Source organism: Crinia signifera, chromosome 5, assembly GCF_055691185.1.
Source record: "Crinia signifera chromosome 5, ASM5569118v1, whole genome shotgun sequence".
In the NCBI taxonomy this organism is placed as follows: domain Eukaryota; kingdom Metazoa; phylum Chordata; class Amphibia; order Anura; family Myobatrachidae; genus Crinia; species Crinia signifera.
Genome location: NC_139221.1, coordinates 13,258,541 through 13,272,491, shown reverse-complemented (window position 1 = coordinate 13,272,491; position 13,951 = coordinate 13,258,541).

Below are 13,951 nucleotides of genomic sequence, written 5' to 3'. Positions count from 1 at the left end.
CACACTATAGGCAGGCTAAGTCATGTGATGTCCCTGTCACACCATAGGCAGGTTAAGTCTTGTGATGTCCCTGCCACACCATAGGCAGGCTAAGTCATGTGATGTCCCTGCCACACCATGGGCAGGATAAGTCATGTGATGTCCCTGCCACACCATAGGCAGGCGAAATCATGTGATGTCCCTGCCACACCATGGGCAGGATAAGTCATGTGATGTCCCTGACACACCATAGGCAGGCTAAGTCGTGTGATGCCCCTGCCACACCATAGGCAGGCTAAGTCATGTGATGTCCCTGCCACACCATAGGCAGGATAAGTCATGTGATGCCCCTGCCACACCATAGGCAGGCTAAGTCATGTGATGTCCCTGCCACACCATAGGCAGGATAAGTCATGTGATGTCCCTGCCACACCATGGGCAGGATAAGTCATGTGATGTCCCTGCCACACCATAGGCAGGCGAAATCATGTGATGCCCGTGCCACACTATAGGCAGGCGAAGTCATGTGATGCCCCTGCCACACCATAGGCAGGTTAAGTCGTGTGATGCCCCTGCCACACCATAGGCAGGTTAAGTCATGTGATGTCCCTGCCACACCATAGGCAGGCTAAGTCGTGTGATGCCCCTGCCACACCATAGGCAGGATAAGTCATGTGATGTCCCTGTCACACCATGGGCAGGATAAGTCATGTGATGTCCCTGCCACACCATAGGCAGGATAAGTCATGTGATGTCCCTGTCACACCATGGGCAGGATAAGTCATGTGATGTCCCTGCCACACCATAGGCAGGATAAGTCATGTGATGTCCCTGCCACACCATAGGCAGGCTAAATCATGTGATGCCCGTGCCACACTATAGGCAGGCTAAGTCATGTGGTGTCCCTGCCACACCATGGGCAGGATAAGTCATGTGATGTCCCTGCCACACCATAGGCAGGATAAGTCATGTGATGTCCCTGTCACACCATAGGCAGGCTAAGTCATGTGATGCCCCTGCCACACCATAGGCAGGTTAAGTCATGTGATGTCCCTGTCACACAATAGGCAGGCTAAGGCCCTTATTCTGATTCGGTCGGTACGGCCCGCGTGCGGCCGTACCGCCGATGTTTGGACTCTGCACATGCGCAGAGGTCAATCTGCGCATGTGCAGCCCCCTTCGCCGCAGACGTATTTCGTCCGCCGCAAAGGGGGCGTATAGGGGCGTGAGAGGCTTCATGCCCTCATTTCCCTATGTGTACGCCCCGCGTTTCATGGGCGTTCCCATGCAAACGCGGGGCGTATGCATGGTAATGAGGGCATGACGCCCTCATTACCATGACATGGGGGCGGAAAGCTGACGTCGCCGGATGTCAGCTTTCAGCCCCCATACAAGCTACCACACGGACGATTGTCCGTGTGGTCTTAGCTTGCGGGAGCTGCCGCGGCGTGCGGGCCTGCCTTCGATGGTCGACGACCATCGAATGCAGGGGGCAGCTCCCACCATGGTGGAGGCGTAGCCTCCACCATTTTAGGCCCTTATTCTGATTCGGTCGGTACGGCCCGCGTGCGGCCGTACCGCCGATGTTTGGACTCTGCACATGCGCAGAGGTCAATCTGCGCATGTGCAGCCCCCTTCGCCGCAGACGTATTTCGTCCGCCGCAAAGGGGGCGTATAGGGGCGTGAGAGGCTTCATGCCCTCATTTCCCTATGTGTACGCCCCGCGTTTCATGGGCGTTCCCATGCAAACGCGGGGCGTATGCATGGTAATGAGGGCATGACGCCCTCATTACCATGACATGGGGGCGGAAAGCTGACGTCGCCGGATGTCAGCTTTCAGCCCCCATACAAGCTACCACACGGACGATTGTCCGTGTGGTCTTAGCTTGCGGGAGCTGCCGCGGCGTGCGGGCCTGCCTTCGATGGTCGACGACCATCGAATGCAGGGGGCAGCTCCCACCATGGTGGAGGCGTAGCCTCCACCATTTTAATGCGGATCGCCAGCCGTCCGTGTACGGACGGCCGTGGCGATCCGTCTGGTGGGCGGCCCTTGGTTTGTGCGGTCGGAGCCCCGTGTGCGGCTCTGACCGCACCAACCAGAATAAGGGCCACAATGCGGATCGCCAGCCGTCCGTGTACGGACGGCCGTGGCGATCCGTCTGGTGGGCGGCCCTTGGTTTGTGCGGTCGGAGCCCCGTGTGCGGCTCTGACCGCACCAACCAGAATAAGGGCCACTGTCGTGTGATGCCCCTGCCACACCATAGGCAGGTTAAGTCATGTGATGTCCCTGTCACACAATAAGCAGGTTAAGTCATGTGATGTCCCTGCCACACCATAGGCAGGCTAAGTCATGTGATGTCCCTGACACACCATAGGCAGGCTAAGTCATGTGATGCCCCTGCCACACCATAGGCAGGTTAAGTCATGTGATGTCCCTGTCACACTATAGGCAGGCTAAGTCGTGTGATGCCCCTGCCACACCATAGGCAGGCTAAGTCGTGTGATGCCCCTGCCACACCATAGGCAGGCTAAGTCGAGTGATGCCCCTGCCACACCATAGGCAGGCTAAGTCGTGTGATGCCCCTGCCACACCATAGGCAGGCTAAGTCGTGTGATGCCCCTGCCACACCATAGGCAGGTTAAGTCATGTGATGTCCCTGCCACACCATAGGCAGGCTAAGTTTTGTGATGCCCCTGCCACACCATAGGCAGGATAAGTCGTGCGATGCCCCTGCCACACTATAGGCAGGCTAAGTCATGTGATGTCCCTGTCGCACCATAGGCAGGCTAAGTCGTGTGATGCCCCTGCCACACCATAGGCAGGATAAGTCATGTGATGCCCCTGCCACACCATAGGCAGGATAAGTCGTGCGATGCCCCTGCCACACTATAGGCAGGCTAAGTCATGTGATGTCCCTGTCACACCATAGGCAGGTTAAGTCATGTGATGTTCCTTCATTTCAGCCCCCATCCTAAAGGTTTAAAGTACATAGATTCTTATAACAATCATTCTGTCTCTCTGCAGTGTCATCTACAGAGCCGCCTCTATCTCTCTTCTCCCACGTCCCAGTCCAGCTCTGGCTCTCACCCTGGTTGGTATATATTGCTAGCCTGCCACCTGGAGGCAAATGCTTCCATTGCACCTACCCACAGCAGTGACAGCCACATGGGGCACTCAATCCATCATTCTAATCTAATCTGTGCCCCTTATGCAAAATAAAAGTCTAACGATTCTCATAGCAGTATCATGCATGGGATATATGTGCACATGGCCTGTATCCCATGGAGCGAATCCCAGGAGGGCTCATGTATATACTTACCTGCCCCTCCTAGCCCTAACCCACCCCCCACAGCCTATCCCCAACTCTCCCCACTAGTTCCTAACCCCTGTACCTTGCTGCCTACACCTAAGCCCCCTGCCCCTGGATTTAACCCAAGCCCCCCCCCCCCCCCCTCAAAATACCAAACCCTCCCTCCCAGCAGCCTAACCACAACCTTACCAATTGGGTGTCTTTGGCTGCACCATTGAACCTCGCACTTGCCCTATGGCCCAGGCTCTCCTGTAGGTATTGAAGTGTCTCGGAACCCACCTGACTTCACTGACCCACCCATAAAGTGTGCCACCTACGCGCACCCACCTCCCTGTCACCGGTCAGAAATGACCAAAACATTTTCAAGACAATTCTAAGGACAGGTATTCCACGCGCACCTCAACTGCAAGTCCGCCTGAGGAATTAGTACAATTCCCTGCACTGCATCCGACATCTGCAGTGTGAATTCAGTGGGAGCGGCGACGTTGGCTCCATATTCTATGCATAGGAGATCACAGTCGCTCCCCAACAGAAGCCTCCGAAATGGCAGAGCCACTCGTGCTCTACAGATGCTCTGTCTTACCTCCTCCAAACGGCCTCTTCCTGTCAATCACTGATTACTCACCGAGAGCTGAATCGCCAAGGTACCTTGGCATGTGGGCACTGCCACCACAATGCTAGAGCAATAATTGCACAGTTGCAACACCATTGATGTTGTGACCGCATCTCAATGAGTTGATGCTCAACCACAACACCACGGTGGAACCATGACAGCAGAGTTGATCTTTTTACTAAGCCTCATCCATAACTTCACCTGGTTTCAAATCTCGCCATCTATGACGGGATATGAGAGCAAACCGGCCAAATTTACAAATTGTCCAAGATCTTTGCAATACTTTAGGTCCAACTCTTGTACAATGGCCCACCGGAAATCTATAGATTTATGGTAACCTATGCCATCATCACATTGGTGGATGAATGCAAATCCTGAAGCACAAGAATGCCTCATTGCTTCAATCATTTTTTTTTTTTTTAAGCACACCCAAAAATTTCCAAAAAAGCCAAGCCAACACACATCACCATCTACCGGAAACTGAAGTGAATCAAAAGCCAATGCAACCTAAAGGACTAGAGATGGGTCATTCGCGCTCGAAGCGGATCTTTTGGGCGGATCCCAAAGAGTGAGTGAGCCAGCGATCCCAAAACGGTGAACCGTCGTTCTTTTACTTTCAGTTTCATTTTTAATTACAATGCATTTGCCTATGCTCAGCACTGCCTCTTGTGGCAGCTGAGATGTACTAACTCAGGAGACTGAGTGCAGTGCTGCGAATGCAAGTGAAAGAAAGAATAACAAGGCTGCTGCTGCTAGGGATGGCCATCGATGGTTACCATCGATGGCGATTCTGCCCCCAGCCATCGATCAGTTTTACTCGGTCATGTATGTTCTTATTTGTTCATCTCACTGTTCTAAAGAATTATTTTTTTTGTTTTAAATGGCAATAAATGATTGTAAAACAAATGATGGTTCGTTATTATCAAGTGACCCCTTTTTTCAAAGTGAGCCGAGTATCCGTCTAAAAGATCCGGATCTTTTCGCGGGTTGAACGATTCATCCCAGCTCTTCTTAGTGACTCGTTTTGCCCATCTCTATAAAGGACCCTTATAATCTGCAAGTCTCTATATTAGTGGGCACGCCTGCGCACTCGTGCAATGCACCCCTGGGATCAGGCCACCGTGGAAGTCGGGGGACCATGGGGGCACCACCAGGGACCAGGAAAGTATGGGAAAAAATTCCAAAATCCGGGAAAAATCCCTTATGCAAAATGATTGTGGTCCCGAGGATTTCGGATAAGGAATACTCAACCTGTATTAGCTAACGATCGCTAATTAATGTGACTAAAGATTATTTGTTCAATTAATAAGACAGTGACTAAGCTTACACACATGACACATCTCATCTGGTTTGGATGTGTATAACTCCAGTATGAATCCAATAGAGTCTATGTAGGAACTGTCTGCACTACCTGCTAATGAGCAATAATAGATGCAAGTTCTAATTAGCAATCTGTTGGGGTCACCGCCGCTAGACAGACGATGGGGAATGACAAACAGGCTTTCTGAGAAATCCCTCAGATTAAAGTAAATGATATATTCAGAGTAAGATCTGTACAAAGCCATCGCAAGGACGCCCGGCCGCCAGTTTGTAAAGATTTGTTTAAAGACCTATAAAAGAGTTTGCAGCTGCCAAGAAAGATTCAGCTGCTCCATATACACAACCTGATCTGTAACTAATCCTTCAGGATTATCCAGGGAAAGAGCATCCAAATATGCAATGAGCTGATAAGGGAACCAATTATCCTGAGAATAAAGACTTCGGAGGTAGTTTATTAATAGCACTAGTATATGATTACCCCAGGTGGTGGTTATACATGGCGAAAATGAGGCTGGATCCGGAGCTGCCTGCCATGGCGATGTCAGATACAGCTGAGCAATCATTTTCTACCACTTGCCGTGACATGCCTGCTACCTTCCCATAGGATGCACCGTCTCTGATACATACCTGTCATTGTCCAGGAACTCACGTGTCTGATACAATGTGCGTGTAAATTCAGGACACATGCATAGTTTGGCTCAAATGCATGCACATAAGTCATATCGCTCCACTGCATCTGACACCACCACTGCATCCGACTGCTGCATCTGACATCATCACTGAATCCAACACCACCACTGTACCCAATAACACCGGTACATCCGACATCACTACTCTATCTGTCATCATCACTGTATCCGACATCACCACTGCATCCGACTAACTTCTGCATCTGACATCATCATCACTGAATCCGACACCACCGCTGTATCCGACAACACCAGTACATCTGACATCACTACTGTATCTGTCATCATCAATGTATCCAACATCATCACTGTATCCGACATTACCACTGCACCGACTAAATACTGCACCTGGCATCATCACTGAATCCGACACCACCACTGTATCCGACAACACCAGTACATCTGGCATCACTACTGTATCTGTCATCATCAATGTATCCAACATCATCACTGTATCTGACTAACTACTGCATCTGACATCACAATGTATCCGACAACACCGGTACAGCCGACAACACTACTGTATCTGTCATCATCACTGCATCTGATATCATCACTGTATCCGACATCACCACTGCATCCGACTAACTTCTGCATCTGACATCATCATCACTGAATCCGACACCAGCGCTGTATCCGACAACACCAGTACATCTGGCATCACTACTGTATCTGTCATCATCAATGTATCCAACATCATCACTGTATCCGTCATTACCACTGCACCGACTAAATACTGCACCTGGCATCATCACTGAATCCGACACCACCACTGTATCCGACAACACCAGTACATCTGGCATCACTACTGTATCTGTCAGCATCACTGTATCCAACATCATCACTGTATCTGACTAACTACTGCATCTGACATCACAATGTATCCGACAACACCGGTACAGCCGACAACACTACTGTATCTGTCATCATCACTGCATCTGACATCATCACTGTATCCGACATCACCACTGCATCCGACTAACTTCTGCATCTGACATCATCATCACTGAATCCGACACCAGCGCTGTATCCGACAACACCAGTACATCTGGCATCACTACTGTATCTGTCATCATCAATGTATCCAACATCATCACTGTATCCGACATTACCACTGCACCGACTAAATACTGCACCTGGCATCATCACTGAATCCGACACCACCACTGTATCCGACAACACCAGTACATCTGGCATCACTACTGTATCTGTCATCATCAATGTATCCAACATCATCACTGTATCTGACTAACTACTGCATCTGACATCACAATGTATCCGACAACACCGGTACAGCCAACAACACTACTGTATCTGTCATCATCACTGCATCTGACATCATTACTGTATCCGACATCACCAGTACATACAACATCACTACTGTATGCGTCATCATCACTGTATCCAACATCACCACTGCATCCGACTAACTACTGCATCTGACATCATCATCACTTAATCCGACACCACCAATGTATCCGACAACACCGGTACATCCGATATCACTACTGTATCCGTTATCATCACTGTATCCGACATCACCACTGCATCCGACACCCACACTGCATCCAACATCACCGCTACATCCTGTCACAACCCTAGGCACTGCGATTCACAAGATACGTCACGTGACACCGTTACTGGATACCAGAGCGAGGGTGTACAGATGGGGCAGGCCTCTTCTTTGCTGGCGGATCGCCAGAACGTCACCGCTGGCGATCCGCCAGCAGCCTGGCTCACCTCTGACTGAGATCCGCGTCTCAATCTCTGTCGGCGGGGCGACGGGAACCCTGTGCGTCTCCGCTTCAGGGAGACGGACAGGGTTAGGGGGGGGGGTGCGGGCAGGCGGCGGGGACCCCGGATGGAAGTGCTGGAATCGCCGTCGGAAGGGGACGCGCGCACCTCTCGTGCGCGCAGGTCCCCTTCTCGCTATAGAGATGGCGCTGGTGGGGGATGGCGGCTGGCGTCGCCATCGCCATTCCCTGCAAAGATGGGACCTGCCCCAGCTGTATCTCAACATGATTCTACCACCAACCACTAGTAATGAGTTTTAGGATTTACTCCAAGGCAGTTTAATGACTACTGCCTGCAAACAAAATTATTAATATTACGATAGCGCTCTTTCAGAGACTTAGGTGGATAACAACAGACATCGGGACTAAAATTAAGAATATTTAATCCAAGTTGAACACTTCAAGTTTTTGATACAGAAAAAAAGTTTACAATATATTGCTAACAGTCGCACGTAAAAGACACTTTCAAGGAAAATAAAATGAGGGAAATAAAAATCCCTTTCCCCATTCCTTTTGAGGCTGAGCAATTAGGTCTTAACAAAAACAACGCTGACACTTATACCCCTTTCACACCATCCAAAAATCCCAGGAACAACCCACTTACCGCCCGCTCTGGCCGCTGGCATTGTTCGGGGGACTGCTGAGGACCTGGGGATGGAGAGGCCGGTCCCCCCTCCCGCCACTGCCATCACTGCTGGGGACAGAGCAGCCAGTCCCCCACCCTCCTGCTGCTGCCAATGCTGGGGTGACTGATGGGGATGAAGCTGCCTGGCGCCACCCCCTCTCACTGCAGGCCACCGCTGCTCAACTGCTGTGGACACGGAGCTGATGGGTTCCCCCTCACACCAGAAAATGCAGGGACTAGGGTGGTGTGAAAGGGGCCAACCCGGGAATGTCCCTGCATGATCCGGGGACCGTATTCCCTGGTAAGTCCCTGCATTTTATGGTGTGAAAGGGGTATTATATAGTTAGCTGAGGGGAGTCTGGTCTGTGTAAGGAAGACCCCTAGGGTTGAAGACACCTCCAGACCTGAGCTGTGTTTACTCCCAGATCCCAGCTCTGATAAAGGCCTCATCAACCCTCTTTGAAGCTCAGTGTCTGCAAGGAGATATTATCCCAGCTGTTTGCTGGAAAGGGGCTGGTATCATGACCTTCGCACACACAATTTCTTCATAACAACACCAGGCAACTGCAGGTTACTTAGCAATAACATTATTATTTACAGTTATGCTGGTGACATAATGGTGTCCAATCCTGACACAACTGATGCATCCGACACAACTACTGTGTCCAACATCACCACTGCCTCCAACACCACCACTGTATCCTACACCATCACTGTATCCGACACCACCACTTTATCAGACACCACCACTGTATCTCACATTCCCACTGCATCCAACACCACCTCTGCATCCGACATCACCGCTGCATCTGTCATCACCACTGTATCCGACATAACCTGTACTTTACATCAAACATCACTACTATATCCAGCATTATTACTGTATCCGACATCAACACTGTATCTATCACCACAGCTGCTTCTGATACCACCACTGTATACGACATCACCACATACGACACTACTGCATGTGACACCACCACTGCATCTGACAGCACCACTACAAGCACCACCACCACTACATCTGACATCACTGCTGCATCCAACATCACCATTGTATCCGACACCACCACTAAATCCATCACGACAGCTGTATCTGACACCACCACTGTATCCCACATTCCCACTGCATCCAACACCACCGGTACATCTGACATCACTACTGTATCCAACATTACCACTGTATCTGACATCACCACATGCAACACTACTGCATGCGACACGACCACTGCATCTGACACCACCACTACAAGCGATACCGCCACTACAACTGACATCACCACTGCATCTGACATCACAACTGCATGTGACATCACCTCTGCATCTGACAATACCTCTGCATCCGATGCCACCAGTACATCTGACATCACCTTTGCATCTGACATCACCATTGTATCTGACACCACCAATACTTCAGACACCACCTCTACATCAGACACCACCACTACTTCCAACACCACCACTATTTCCGACACCACCCCTACATCAGACACCACCACTACTGCCAACACCACCACTATTTTCAACACCACCACGACATCTGATGCCACCACTGCATCCAACATGCCAACTACTTTTGACAACACCACCGCTGCCTCTGACATCACCACTATTTCCAACACACACCACCACTGTGTCTGACTTGCAATAAAATACAAACAGAAATATACTCCCCAAAATTTTCTTTAAGTGCTCTGATGAAAATTTTATTTGGTGCGGGGCACAGGGCTGACAATCATCCATGACTCGCTATTCACCAACACTCTTGAGGAAAAGGGGTTACGGACACTTGAATAATCCTCTTCTTAGACTAGTAGCAGATTTGTTAGAGTACATACGTTTTTTCGGTGATTGGAAGCTATTACTGTAAAGTGCGTGGCATTGGGAGATTGCTGACAATAATGTGCTTTCAGGCAGACAGATGATGCACCTGTATTTTCCGGACCTGTCACTCCCTGTAATGGCCAGGCACAGATTAGTACCTCTTCAGTTAATGGAAGAACATTGTGAAGATATTGTACAGCTGTACTAGCCATCGCCTATATGTATAATGCATTTCCATTGACCTGAGTGACTATGAATCCCTAGAAAATGTCTTAGAAGCCATTAGCCCTTACTTACTAAGGAGTTCTAAGAATTCTCTTCTATATTTTTTTCACTGATCACCAGAACAAAGAGAACCGGTATTGGGACATTGGCCGGCTATGTAAAAACGACACATATTTAAATGCCATTATTAGTCTCATTGGTTGACTCACTTGAGATAATTCTGTACAATAGCGGCCAGTGTCGGAATAGTGTCATAATATGTGAATGCTAATGTTAGCCTTAGACTTGTGCATGCGACAGTGAGTACAAGTGCTGTCACACCCATTTCAATGTCCAGTGGCAGTGCATGTACTCTCCACCAGTGACACAATATTGGAAAGAGAGCGAACATTAAGTCAGGCTACGTAGGCAACCTTCCATCATTAGAAATGGAATACAGGCAAGCAGAGGTGTCTCAGAACTTTGGTAAAACCCAGCCCCCATTTCTCAGTGTTGAACGACTATGCGTCTCTCCTCGTTCACATAAAGGCATTGCTGTATATCCTCCTGTATTGAGGAGGGCTATTTTAACCGTTGACATTTTAACTGTCAGTATTTTGACCACATCGGTATAAGGAATGTTGGCATTTTGAACATGTCGGTTTTTTCACCACCGGTATTTTGAATGTCAGGAAATCATACTGACCCTGTTTCTACATTTATTACAGAGAATGCATGTACAATGTTTTGTCAGTGATGCCTCACGCCTGTGTGACCAGCTGCTCCGGCGGTGTCAGATTGATGGAGTGGGTGCTGAGGAACATAAACTGTACGTTCATTTATTTCTGGTTCTTCTGCCCAAGGATCTGCTCCTCCTGGCATAAATCCAGGATCTCCTCTCCTCGCCCCTCTGTGCCGTGCCGGACTCTCCTCATCACCTCCTCCCCCAGGATATAGATAAGCGCTGAATAAATCTCACTGCTCATGCACTTGTTGCCACTGGATGCCCAACTGCCAAACGTGAAAATAAAAGTGTCCTAGGTTAGCTTTCATTTCAGTGAGCGCAATATGTATTCACAGCATGGAAAACCAGACAGTATTAGTCCAATATGGGGCTGATTCTGCGTCAGACGCAGCCGCTTCTGCGTGTAGTCGTAGTGCCCCATCTGTGACTTTATGCAAATCCCATCCCTAATGTACATCCCCGTGTCCCAATGTGCAGGGACCGATATGCTTGTAGTCAGGGATTCGGTATGGAATCCCGGCGGTCGGAATCCCGGCGTTCAAAATCCAGACCCTGGAATCCCGACCGCCGAAATCCCGACAAGGGGGGGACGTGGATCGACCCCCCTTGCGGGCTCGCTGCGCGGGCCACCCTAATTTATTCTCCCTCTATGGGTGTCGTGGACACCCACGGAGGGAGAAAGTTTTGGGATTTCGGCGGTCGGGTTTCTAGCGTCGGGATTTTGAACGCTGGGTTTCCGACCGCCGGGAAATTAACCGCATCCCGTAGTCAGTGTCCATAGATGGTGTGCTACTTATTGTCAAAATCTCCAGAGATGCAGAAATCGGAACCTTTTTTCTTCTATATTGTGCAACAAACTTCAGTGATTTATTTATTTACAGTTTCTTGTATATCGCAGCATATTCCATTGCGCTTTACAATTGGCAACAGTGATAAAACCAACGGTGTAGTAACAGACCGATATAGAGGTCGGAGGGCCCTGCTCGCAGGCTTACAATCTATATTTCCTTTACAATGAACATTTGTTACACCTCATTTGGATGCTTGTTGCATGTCACCCAAGGTGTTGGAGGGATTTTAAAGAACAACGTGTAACACTCTGTAGCGCTCTACAACATGGTGGCCAAATGTTATATACTGTATTATTGTATATAATCTCCCTTTCCCTCCCCCTCTCTCTCATTATCAGTAAATGTGTATGATTGGACTTCCCTCTTATTGCAGAATAATGATTATTATCACCCTTAATATTAGCCTTTCCTGTAGCTGAAGGACTCTCTAAAATCACTGCTCACTCGTGTTACTGTGGGGGACCTGAGAGAGCAGACAGTAACCTCTTACAATTCCTTCCTTCCTCTCACACTGCTGTATATAGCAGTTTCCCGGCTGACACAGAGGGCACAGAGGTATTAAATGTAGCACTGGATGACCTTGAAACCTTCTTGAACGAAGCAGGTGGGAATATTACAAAATGCTCTTGATTGGCACTCAGAGAAATCTGTAGAGACGCCAGAACCGGAGCCTTTTATTCCTGTATTATAGAATATACTTATATTTCATTAATGATCATTTGTTACAGCTCACACACAAGGTGAAGCAGGGATACAAATCATAATATATTGTGTAACATTCTGTACAGCTCTGCAACATTGCACTCAATAAATCGCTTCCTGCAACCACTGAGTGGCCAATTTCTACACACTAATATACAATACACAATATTTATTCATCAACAGTTATACACATGGTGCATGCATGTGCCGCAGAGATTCATTTAAATCACCTCTCGCGCCCCTATATGGTTGCTGTCGTAATCAGGAACCTTGTATCAGGAAGGTAAAGGTTCCTTTAAATCTTGCTTCCCTTTCCATGTTCCAGCAGGACTACAAATAATCTTCAATATGCATTATCTTTATTGCCTCAACAGTATGACATTTTTCTGTTTAATACAAGAAAACTGTTTACTGCTGATATACCAGCTGTACCGGTGTACAAGGCTTCCAGGGGTACCGGTGTACAAGGCTTCCAAGCATACCAGCTGTACCGGTGTACAAGGCTTCCAGGTGTACCAACTGTACTGGTGTACCAGCTGTACCAGTCTTCAAGGCTTCCATGTGTTCCAGCTGTACCGGTGTACAAGGCTTCCAGGGGTACCAGCTGTACCGGTGTACAAGGCTTCCAGGTGTACCAGCTGTACCAGTGTACAAGGCTTCCAGGCATACCAACTGTACCGGTGTACCAGCTGTACCAGTCTTCAAGGCTTCCATGTGTTCCAGCTATACCGGTACACAAGGCTTCCAGGTGCACCAGCTGCACTGGTGTACAAGGCTTCCAGGTGCACCAGCTGTACCAGTGTACAAGGCTTCCAGGTGTACCAGCTATTCCGGTATACAAGGCTTCCAGGTGCACCAGCTGCACTGGTGTACAAGGCTTCCAGGTGCACCAGCTGTACCATTGTACAAGGCTTCCAGGTGTACCAGCTGTACCAGTGTACAAGGCTTCCAGGTGTACCATCTGTATCAGTGTATAAGGCTTCCAGGTGTACCAGCTATACCAGTGTACAAGGCTTCCAGGTGTACCAGCTATACCGGTGTACAAGGCTTCCAGGTGTACCAGCTATACCGGTGTACAATGCTTCCAGGTGTACCAGCTGTACCAGTGTACAAGGCTTCCAGGTGTACCAGCTGTACCAGTGTACAAGGCTTCCAGGTGTACCATCTGTATCAGTGTATAAGGCTTCCAGGTGTACCAGCTGTACCAGTGTACAAGGCTTCCAGGTGTACCATCTGTATCAGTGTATAAGGCTTCCAGGTGTACCAGCTGTACCAGTGTACAAGGCTTCCAGGTG